Source organism: Schistocerca americana, chromosome 3, assembly GCF_021461395.2.
Source record: "Schistocerca americana isolate TAMUIC-IGC-003095 chromosome 3, iqSchAmer2.1, whole genome shotgun sequence".
NCBI classification, from domain to species: Eukaryota; Metazoa; Arthropoda; class Insecta; order Orthoptera; family Acrididae; genus Schistocerca; species Schistocerca americana.
The window spans coordinates 445,470,299-445,482,474 of NC_060121.1; the positions used below are offsets into that span (position 1 = coordinate 445,470,299).

A 12,176-nucleotide genomic window follows, 5' to 3' on the forward strand; every position below is an offset into this window, starting at 1 on the left:
ATCACGAACAACGTATCACGCAGTCTGTAATCAGTAACTTCTCCAGTGTTGATCAATGCACGTTTACAGTTATGTATACAGTAACATGTCCTCTGTTGTAGGTAATGTCGGGGCTTTAAAATATTTTGTTGCAGAAGTCAGTTTTTATCTAGTCTTTTAATCTATTAATTCTGCACACAGAAGTGGAATTCAAAAGCCTTGAATTCAGACAGGTTCTTGCTGCTATGTTGGCAGGTAATGAGTGTTCTTGAATACAACACGATGGAATTTACAGAAAAGTCTTTCCCTGAGTTTTCATTGTACGAAGCAGGTAATGCAGCAGCCTCTAAACGACGCATTCCTTCAAAAGCACCGAAGCTCACTAAAAAAAGAAACGTGCCGATTTTCCTAGTGCTGGATACGGGAATATAAAATTTCAGTGTTTAAAATTTTAATTCTTATTTGCTTCTATTGCTCCTTCTGTTCTAAGAAGTAGATAAGACATTGCTGCACAGCGTCACAGATGAAAAGTTAACAACAGACTTATTTTGTCAGAGTTATGCCCTTCACAAAAAGACAGAAATCTCATTAATACTTTTAATTTATACTTCTAGTCTTTCCTTTCGTATATTTTTACTGGCCACTTTCTTGTCCTTCCTTTTCAGTAGAATATATTCGTTGTCGATTTTTACCGTGTTTCCATTTATAATTAGCCTCTCCAGTGTGCTATGTTCCTTCCGTCAGGATGTATATTACTACGTGATTGTCCTTCGCAACGTTAGATGAGAAGTAACTGTTTTTGACTGTTCAATTTAATGAAGAGCATGGTCTATTAAATGGGATCAACTATTCCATGTGCTGTAGCTATTACTACAAGACGTTGCAAGCGACGGGCAGTATAAGTTGCAAATGAAATAAAGTGCCTTAATAAATATTGTGTATTACATTTTACGACGTGACAGTATTACGCTTGCAACAAAGTGACAACCATAACGGTTTACAGAAACTGACTTCGAGTCTATGAAGGCGTTGCGATACGGTAACAGGCACAGTGACTCTGTTTTTTTGTGAAGTGCAGTTTGTGTGTGGCGTGACCGGAAATCTGCACAATACTGTTATCATCATTGTTCATTTTGGCTGCCATACTTTCATATTAACATGAGCTTCTAATGCCTTCACTGTCATACAGAAGTATGTCAGTGTCTCCTAGTGATTAGTAAATGAATTACTGTTAAGCGCAAATAATTACGCCTATACACGGCTCACTGTAGTGACATCAGTAATATATGAATTATCTGCTCTTCGTTCATATTTGCTTGCATACATCAAGTCTGACAGGGTATTCTTTTACGTTTAAATTGAATTGCATGTGATATTTTCAGGTACCGGTGCTTAGAACTGGAAAACACGAGATAAGAAATATTGTTTTACTTGTTGTGGAATGATAATTACAATAGAGCACAACATCACGTCTCAGTCATTATGTTCTACACAATTTCCGATATGTAACTGAGTTATTATTCCATTCTGAAGGACCGTGGTGTATTTTGATTTTCCTCCTGTTCCAATTGTTATTACTACGTTTTCTTCAGCCAGATAACTAATGGACAAATTATACTTTTAAAGTTTATACCTGGCATTCTGCTCCCATATAGTACAAAGTTTTCTAAGGAGAACTGTGGATACCTGAAGCAGGAGGATGATTAAAAGGGGTTAATAAGGTCACCATGAATTAATAGTTCTGCTTAGATTTTAGTAACTTCCAAATCCATCGAAGAGTGACTACAAAACTGTAGCGTGGTGGGTAAGACACGAGGGATTTGTTTTAAGTTTTTGAAAAATCATGATTTGACCCAATAGCTGAAGGTCACTGTATTGACACTTCCAGTTTCTGTTAAACGACAGACCAACGTCAAGTATGAAAAAGGCGCCAAGTTTTTTATACCTGAGGATTGTCTGTTGTTGAACCGGAGCTACTAGTTTCAATGAAGCGTAGATGTGGCTATGAAATAAGATCTTTCAAAAACATTTAAAAGCTGTAACACATTACTACCTTAAATAATTTATTGATGTGTATTTAATATAAGATGAAAAATGAAGGTTAGGTATAAATGACGAGGATAGTTTTTTCTAAAGAAATAGCCAAACTGCATACCATTTTCAGTGTGATACTGGATGTGTATATTGCAAATAGGACGACAATATGCTATCCGCAATAGAAGCTAGAGTTAGATGTCCTACTTTCTTAGTCATTCCGTAGTTAAAGCGATTGTTTCATGCGTGTCTTAGACACCACCACAGGGTTCACTGACTGGACATGCTGTAACAACTTGTTCGAGGCTGCGGTGATAATGTCTGCTGCTATAGTTACGGGATTTCCATTTCCTGCTATTAGTACATCTATAAGGTTGTTCTACCATGATTAGTTAGCACACAGTTAGTTTGATAAAAGAAGGCACAAGAGCAAGAAGTATAAATATTTAAATATGGATTAATCATTGAGTATCTGACTTCGAAGTAAACCTTCAAAATACATTAACACTGTTTTATCGACGAAACCGCTGGATGAAGTACATGTTCTGTTTTTGAATTACTATCTGATTTAAATTGGCGTCTGGCATTTACGGGGCAAAGTTTCTTCGACATTATTTCGACAAGTACTTAATTACCTTAAAGTCTCTGTCTCCTAAAAACTATGTAAAAAACCTGAAAATCACGTATTATATAGATAGCGTCGGTAATCATGTCCAGAATCTGTTTTTACTTTCTATTAGGGCCAGAACTATGCTAATTTATTTTGAAAGGATTGTAATTTTCCAGTCTGGGAAACAGCTTCAACCTTATAACGTCACATCTTAAAAACTATTGACAGATATTAAATACCTTTTGTTTATTACTTAAATACCTCTCTCGAGGTAATCTTTCCAAAGTTGATTGGTGCATTAGATTTGTATGTATAAGCTTTGGATAACGGCGTTTTTATATAGTTTCTCATTGTTTCAGTCGCAGGAAAGTAATTAGTTAGACAAACTTCAACAAAAATCTCGTAAAAATTATGGTTTTCAGTTATGATACAGATCCCTATGTTAGGTCTGTAGAAGATACTCTGATTTAAGTTAGTTGGCGTGTGGCGTTTAAGTACAAATCTGAAATTCGAGAGTAATAAAAGATGTTCATAGTATCAGAAATCATATCCAGAATCTGTTCTTAATTTTGAGTAGGGTCAGATTTATGCCTATAATTTTTTGATATGGTTGAAATTTCCAGTCTGGGAAACATTTTCAGCCTTATAACATCACATCTAAAAAATTGCCGGAGGTAGTTAGCGAAATACCTCTCTCGAGAAGATCTTTCCTAACAAAATATTTGATCAAGGCGACATCCGCAAACGAGGGACATATTTATAAAATAAAAATCTGCTTCAGTTGCCAGTAATTATTCCAGTTTATTCCACTATCGGTTTCGACGCTTGAAGCGTCATCTTGAGGTGACACCAAGTAGTTATTCCGTGTCGTGCTGTTCAGGTGGGCGCTGTGGTTTCTGATCCCACACGTCCATGCGTTTGTTTGATATGGATGTGATACTCCATGACTGACTGCCCGACCGGCAGACATTTATGTTCTCGTTAATTATTTGGTGGCACCTGAAGATGAAACTTTAAGCTTCGAAACCGGTCGTGGAATAAACTGAGATAATTATTACCAACTAAAGCGGATTTTTGTACTACCAACTAAAGCGGATTTTTGTACTACAAATCTGTCAAAAGTTAATTAGTGCATTGCGCTTGTCTATATAAGCTTTCGAAAACGGAGGTTTTTTTTTGTAGATGTCACTCTTTAATTCGTAGAAAGTAATAAGTTAGACAATCTTCTACAAAAATTCTGTAAAAATTCTTATTTTCATTTATGATACAGATACCTATAGTGTCGCCGCTATGGACATTTTTCGACTACTTTCGTAGCATATTGTAAGGCTTCCGAAACTAAACATTACTCCAAACTCCTTCTGCAAGAGCTTGCAAAGAACTGGCATATACAGTGGTTCGTGCAGTGTGGTAGGAGCCGAATATGTTTTGGTAGCCTGAGCATTCCAGCCGCCAGCTGTCCAATGCCAACTAGTTTAAATCGGACTTGGAGGAAAACAATAGCCAACTATATTTCAGACCTTTGTTCGTAAGACGCGTTTCAGGCTTTTCTTAAGTGATCTGTCTGAAGGTAGCGTAATACTTGGTACGGTCGTATTGAAACCGTGCAGATTTCTTTAATTTGGTGCGTGCAAGCCTGTTCGCGGATCTGTACCACGAGCTGGGCTGATCCGCTGTCGCGCAGCCACTAGCCAGGCTGTCTGCACGCGCGGGACTGCTGCCCGTCGGGCGCGCTCGGTCGCGTTCGGCCAACGTCGGGCCAGCACGTGGGGGCCAGGGGTGTCCGCGTGGGTGGCGTAGCGGGAGTCGCGGTCCCTGCCGGCCGGACAGGGGTGTCCCGGAGCGGGCGCTATTGATCTCGCGCGCGGCGCGGCGCGGCTTGGCGCGGCCCGCCATTGATCGTGGGCGGCGGCTGCCACCGGCACCGCCGCCTCCTCCTCTGCGCGGCACACGTGCTGACCTACATCCGCTCCCCGCCTCCCACCACCTTCAAACGGGCGTCGCTGCCGCCGGCCAGCGGCCATCGGCGACGGCTCTGCCGGCCTGCGGACACTGAGGTTCGGGCTGCCGCGCTGGCCTTCTCGTCCCGTGAGTCACGCCACATATCAGCTCGCCGGTGGAGAAGTTGCTTCTCGGCCACCTTACAGCTCGCAAAGCACCAACGCGAAATAATTTTCACTATAGCGGATAAGACGAACACCGTATTGGTCACTTTCTATATTAATCCTAATTACCGGTTCGGCTCTTGCCAGAGGTCACCTACAGATCCAAATCTGATTAGTGAGAATCGCAGCTTATCAGGACGAGGCCTCAGTTAAAACTAAAGGCCCCGCTTGATGACCACCTGCGTTTCGCTACAATTAGATTTGGATCTTACAACTTTCTTGGCGCGTTATTATACGGTTCTTTTAATTCTGTCCCTTAAAGCTTTTTTTATATAGCCATTTTTTCTTTGTGTGAATAATAATAAGCCTCCAGACCTGCTTTTATTGTTTATTTACTGCCTACCTAGATACAATCAATAACTTGATTCAGCTACCCCTACCTGTGGGTTTTATGCAACCTGCAACACATTCAAAAACCACACACGAAATACTCTTATTCTCTCGCTTGCTACGAGCAAACTGTTAGTCCTATTGAAAAAAATGAACAGGGAATTTAATGTATTTTGTAACGGGATACCTTTTCGCTGGAGGCCATGGTTTTAAACTCATCCAAGAAGAAGTCCGCCCCGGTAGCTGAGTGGTCAGCGTGACAGAATGTCAATCCTAAGGGCCTGTGTTCGATTCCCGGCTGGGTCGGAAATTTTCTCCGCTCAGGGACTGGGTGTTGTGTTGTCCTAATCATCATCATTTCATCCCCATCGACACGCAGGTCGCCGAAGTGGCGTCAAATCGAAAGACCTGCACCAGGCGAACGGTCTACCCGACGGGAGGCCCTAGCCACACGACATTTCCATTTACCCAAGAAAAAGGCGTTTGAAGTCACTGTTGTAGGTTTTCTTGAAAAATTCAAAAACTACAGCCTCAAGTGTAAACATTTCCCAGTACAACATTTAACTACATTATATTTCTTACGAAAAGGTCATGTTCATTTTTTTTTTATAACTAATAGTTTGCCCATGGTGAGCAACAGAACATAAAAATTTTGGGCTTGGTATTTGAAGGCATTGCAGTCTGCATAAAATCCGTAGGTAGAGGCACTGAACCATCCTTTTTGTAGTGCATGTATATCTGTGTGTGTGTGTGTGTATGTGTGTGTGTGTGCGCGTGTGTGTGTATAATTTTTGGTTGTATGTATAATTTTTACTTATAATTCAATGTCATTTTTCAGTTACGATATACTTTTTTTGTCATAGCTGTGCTTGGCTATTACAATAGGACTTATGAGTCAGAGATATGGTTTAATATGTATCCCGCAGAAAATCGACACTCTACTGTAGATATAGTCACTAATCTTTCCATTCTTAATAGAGTGGAAAAGTAAGCGACATGGGCACCTTATATGAAATAGAAATCTACACACATTTGACAAAAAATCCAAATAATGTTTTAAAGGAACAAACAGAAATTAGAAATTTTAAAAAAATGTACTGAGTATATTGATAAAATACTTACCATTGATCTATAACTCGAAACAAAAGGCAGTCCAAAATTTTAGATACGATCTAAATAGATTTCCATCACAGATGGAAATTTTGTAACAAAGCAAATCTCTCGCAAATGAAGGACAGGCCTCTCAATGTCGATTAATAATGTACAGGAAACAGTGAATAGATTGTCTTTTGTTTACTATGTACCCATCCTCGCAGGTACGCGACTGAAGGTTGAGAGTAATTTTTCTAAATATTAATGTCTGCACATGCCAACGTATCCATAAGCCTGCACGTAACGGAGGATTGTTCGTCCCATTCTTTAAATTACTGCTAAAGGCGGGTGAGTAGACGAATGGACCTTACCTGTTTGACTGGCGTTATTTACCGTCTCCGTCTTCGGAAAGAAGGAGACAAAAGTAAGGAATCCACAGATGAATTATTATTATTATTATTATTATTATTACCTGTGGCCTAAGCAATCGAGGGCTGCTATTACTCAGTCTTAATAAAAGTATTTATTTCAAAATTTCTGATTGGTTGATAGGAGAACGGAAAATAAAGAGATATTGCAGTCAGAAGATAACGTCTGGCAAGTCTAAACCTAATGCCTCACCCTGCTGACAACCTGCGATTCGCAGCAATTGGATTTGGATCTGAAGATGACCTCTAACAACAGTCTAAAAACCAGTAATCTGAATCAATGTAAAAGTGACCCCGATGGTTTTCGTTTTTTCAACCTATTAAAAGTAGTTGCTCTGTCCCTGGACTTTATATTCAGCTACAACCATTTTCACTCATTATTCATTTTCGTCTTAAAAAAGGTCGTCAGCCTTACTTTTACGCTGTCCCGCTCTTTTCCTATCATCACCACCCACTTCTTCTTCTTTTTCTGTTGGGCTCCCAGGTTTAAGGTAGCTCAGCCTGTTATTGCTTGACTACCTTCTCCTCTTGACTTCTCAAAGGCCTTCATAATGAAATGTCGTAACGCAGGAACGCTGGATTTCCTGGCGAATGATTGACCCCAGCATTCGCGAAATATGTTCTTTAATTATGTTTGCATTAGAAGTTTCTTAGTGTAGCAACCATCTACATCGTGTTTTCATTTTTCTTGTTGTCATTATGATCTTCAATTCAGTCCGTAAGCTGCGCTATTCTATCCTGTGCAAGCCTCTGCACCTCTGCATTAATTTTGCAACCTATATCCATTTGATCCTGATTGCAGTCAAGCCTTTGTCTCCCTCTACAATTCCCTCCCCCCACTCCCATCCCCCTCCCCCGCACACACACTTCCCTCTATTACCAAAGTCATGAATCTCTCATGCCGATGTGTACTATCAACCTAGCCCTTCTTTTAATCAAGTGCAAGAGTTTTCGTTTCACACAATGTAATTATAGATGTAAAACAGTTAACGGCTTGATTCTTACATTACTAAAAATGGTACTTAACGTCAGATTTATTTTGGCATGTCTTAACGCCTACCTTTTTCATTCTCCATGTGACCATAGCTTGCAGGTCGTCTGTAGAAGTTTTTCGGCATATTCAGGTCGAAAGCAGACAGAAGATGCAACTTCACCTGTGTTCACGTGGAGCACAAAAAAATGAAAACCGTTAGAATCGTGTGGCATATGCTCTGTTATTCATCCCACTAATTTTATGTTTTCCCCTCATACTGTGTCCAAGATAACTAAAAGATATCAATCACTACTCTATCCTTGTAGTTCTCCATCGTGTTTTATCGCTGTATGTGAAAGTATGAAGCTATGTTTCGGCTGCTGTAGCAAGTAACATTCAGTGGGTTGTATTAATGCTATTGGATCGGTGCTGTATCAACTCTGATACGCCCTAGTTTTACTTTCCTCGCATTGCCTGTTGCAAAACTTGTTATTTGGGTAAGGAGAGTTAACGGTCTTCATTAACAACTTTTTTAAATTTTAATATACATGACTGAATAATGTCGAATAAGCTGCTACCGTCCAATAACATTTCGAGAAAAAGTCGCTACTGATTTAGGACCACCAACCCTCCTCGATTTTGTAACGCTCTTATTAAGTGAAAATAGATGCTGGCGGAACAATAATATATTGGAAGTGAAGTAGCACTAATATTTCGTCAGTCACAGCTTCGCTGACGAAATGATTCAAAGACCATTTCTTATTAGATGAAAATAAACCAATAATAATGTGTCAGCTAATGAATGCAAACTGTCTTAAATTGTTTTTTTTTTTAATTGATCGATTCTATTAGTTTCTTCAAGATCATCAGTAGCCACTACAGTTTGATCTTGTCACCTAACGAGAAGTTGGCTTCGTGTATTTATTTTTCCGCTATTTTCTGTAATTTGTGTTGCATATCCTGATCATATTTTAGTCTTCATCCTGAACTTTCTATTAATTAATACCGTGCGGCAATCCCGCGTCTAATGCATCTTTACGGAGCTGTCTTTCTTTCATATTTCTACATTGCTTTTTAACATTTGACCTCTTGGCGGAAATTACGGGCTTCTCAAGCTCTTATCAGTCCGTAGCATCAGAATTATTATCTCCGCTTTCATACCTGTGTTTTTCACGTTATTAGTATTGGATTCTTGGACGGACATTTTGTAACGTGGACTGAACTGTGATTTTTCTACCGCCTGCTTTGTGTCGTATTGCATAGACCTTTCTGGTTTCTGTGTCGATAATGTGCTTCGAAGCCTTTGGTGTATTATTCGCAGGCTTGACACTAAGCAATCTAGTATTACGCTTCGCAACTGCTGCCTGTTACTTCTTCTTTTGTTCATGTGCCATCCTCTTCGTTCCAGTAATTATTCTTCACCTGCCTCGCAGATTATCAGACGCTAAATGTCCTCTGATGCCATATGATTACTATTCTTCGCCTTTTCACCTCTGCTTTGTCCTGAGCATTATAAATTTATTTGTTTACAGTAGTCCATAACGTTCAAAATCATCTGTCGCAGCAACTAACGAAGATGACTGTCACCTAAATATTGCGCAGAAGCGCCACGCGTCAAGGTGAAAATACGTTATCACTATCTTTAACGTATCGAAAAATATTTGAGGAGAAACATGTAGATGCTTCACCAAATCTGTCATTCTTCATTGGGTAAGTGAATAAATATATTCATAGAGCCCATAGCAGAGATCTTTTTTAAGAATGAAATTACGCTAAATCCAACATATTACTTCCCTTCGAGCAGGTGCCATAGTCGTTCAAAGTTCCTTAAATGAGATTTTCTGTCTCCATCTGTAATTATTTTTTTCCACTACTGTAAAACTTAAGCTGTTACTCCTTTCTCATGCGGTATTTTACGTGCATGTGCACAATCCTCCAAGTTATTGAGCCAAAAGCATGCGGTGGACAAACATAAAGCTTGCGACTAACAGTATAACGAACGTGCGCATGACAGGTTGTAAGTTTTATATATGCCCTTAATATGCTGGTGGCTAGACAGCTTGATAGTTTGTCCTCATGCACGTCGTCTAGCGTTTGAAAATGGCACAACAGCCGAATTTGGCGAATAGTGGGAAATGAATAATAATTACAAGGAGTAAGCTAGAAGACTCAACTATTACACAAAAAAAAGTTGCGTTCTTTTTGCATGTTCATGTGTGCAGTCCTGGCACACATCGACATTTCTGCGCCACAATACCGTATCATGTAGGAGCCAAAACAAAATAACAAAAAAAAAGTCTCAGTCCGTTAGTAAATGGAATATCGCGTGGTAATGAGTTCGGCAGCAGCGAAAATGTTACGACTCTTGTCATCTCAATCCAGACAGCCAAAGAAGTGATTTGGATTGTCCTGACATAGCTTAGCGATCTCCTTTGCTGCCGAAAGCGGATTACTGCGCGATATTCTATTTACCATTGAATTGCGCCATTTTGTTATGGCTAGCCTAGCAGAGTGCTACATTACTATGGTGCGAAAATATCACCATGTTCCAGGATTGCAGGCACAAAAACTGTTTAACTTTATTTCTACGAGGTGATGATTAAAAACTGTATGACTACTACTCTACTCATACAGTCGCAGGCGTAACTTGTCATCTTCCACTTCGTATAGTATTTCACGTGAATGTGCTCCTTCAGTAATTGACCGACCGAGGTGTAAGACACAGACTGGTCTCGCGACAGAGAGGCTGGCGGCTCGATTCCTTTTCCATCCATCCACATTCAGGTGAGACTTCCGTAAATCACTTATGTCGAATGCTGGGGGGTGGTTCCTCTGAAAGGGCACGGTCGATTTCTTTCCCCAGTCTTCACCAACCCGAGCTTGTGCTCCTTTCTAACGACCTCACCGTCGACCGGACGTCACACCCTCACCTTCCTTCGTTACTTCAGTAATTGGCAACAATTACTCTCTCGTGAGTCCTCAGTGACGGCGATGAGGCCCCTGTGACTGCGAACCCCTTCCGGGAGCTACTGACGCGCCAGATGCAACCCGGCGCTGCGACGTGTGACCGCACAGTGCCATACACGCAGCGACACAGTCCCCTGATGCCCGCATAGTATATGTTTACCGCTCCGCCAACTGTTAATTAGAACCGTGCGTCAAATTAATAACACAGCAGGGAAGAGGCCACCTCGGAGGGCCGCGGACGGCTACGGGGCCTCGAGATCGAATATTGGCGAAGCCATTTGCGATGGGCGTGGCGGAGCGGAGGGGGGCAGTGCCTCCATATTAACTAGCAGCCGCCGGCCAACTCGCTCCTCTGCCGTGCTGCCTGCCGCTCACAATCCATTCACTGTTCCCCGGAATTTCCGTAATTGTCGCACTTCTCCGTCACTACAGTGAACAGTCTGTTCAGATCCGATTGTCTAAACGCGCCGCAAGCTCTACCCGCAAGCTGTGTTCATGTTTCCTTGGAGTCTTCTCGGATTGTCAGTCGATCAGCTGCTTCGTCCTGAGTAACGTTTCGAAAAGTAGCCTGCTCATCATTTTAGGCACCCAGAGGAAAACTGATGGAAACGTTGCATCAAGAAAACACTGTTATATGTACTAAGATAGTTAAGGCTCACCGGCCACTTGACCATCTCCTTCTTGTGCGAATGCACAAACAGTGCCCGAACTCTCACGGGAATCGGCAACGCGCCGCGAATAATGAGTATAATGAGCGGGGGCACTACGATTGTAGTGCCGGACAATATGTTGAGAATGTGGGTTTCGCGGGAGGCGTGCCAGAGATAAATCCCTGTAGTCGCGCTATTCTCTGTGTCCTCGGTGGCTCAGATGGATAGAGCGTCTGCCATGTAAGCAGGAGATCCCGGGTTCGAGTCCCGGTCGGGGTACACATTTTCATCTGTCCCCGTTGACGTGTGTCAACGCCTGTAAGCAGCTAAGGGTGTTCATTTCATTGTAAAACACTGTTAGTCGACTAACTACCGGAGAAGACTTAACCGCTAAAATTCATTAAGAGCTTAGGGTTCCAATTCGAATAAATCTTATTGAGTGTTGAGCCACGTCATAAGGAAACAGCCAAACAACTATAGAATCGACGCTTCGACTGAAGTTCCACCGATGCTAAACAGATGAATCATCCTGAAGAGAACTGCTGCAAATACGGTAGAAACGTCGCCTTTATAGTTTTATTGTTTCATTTTGACGCAACCTAACACCGAAAAATATTTTACTCAATTTTTCGTGTATGATCGTACTATTTATTTCATATTCGACGTTAGGATAAAAGCCTTGCGAAGCTTCCTTTCTCATATTGTCTGAGGTTTATTACTTATTTTGCCCAACCGGTAGTCACTCATCCTTTCAGTTTGTTGTTTCTGGAATTTCCACATGTGGAGCATAATTTTCGTTTGGTTCTTATGTTTTTTGGCATTTCTGATGTTGGTCGTCACGACTTCCTCTCTTATGTCAACTTCTTCATCTCCTAGTACTTACACCCAACGTTCTCAGTCATTTGTTGGCCATATTCCAATCTGTTTCTTCCCCTACTCTTTGTCCCC

The 12,176-nt window shown here is 41.1% G+C and overlaps 1 non-coding gene across 1 annotated transcript; it reads left to right on the forward strand.

Moving 5' to 3' along the window:
- The first annotated feature begins 11,433 nt into the window (after window positions 1-11,433).
- Window positions 11,434-11,507, forward strand: Trnat-ugu. Its single transcript has one exon. It is a non-coding gene; the product is annotated as a tRNA-Thr (tRNA).
- Window positions 11,508-12,176: the final 669 nt, after the last annotated feature.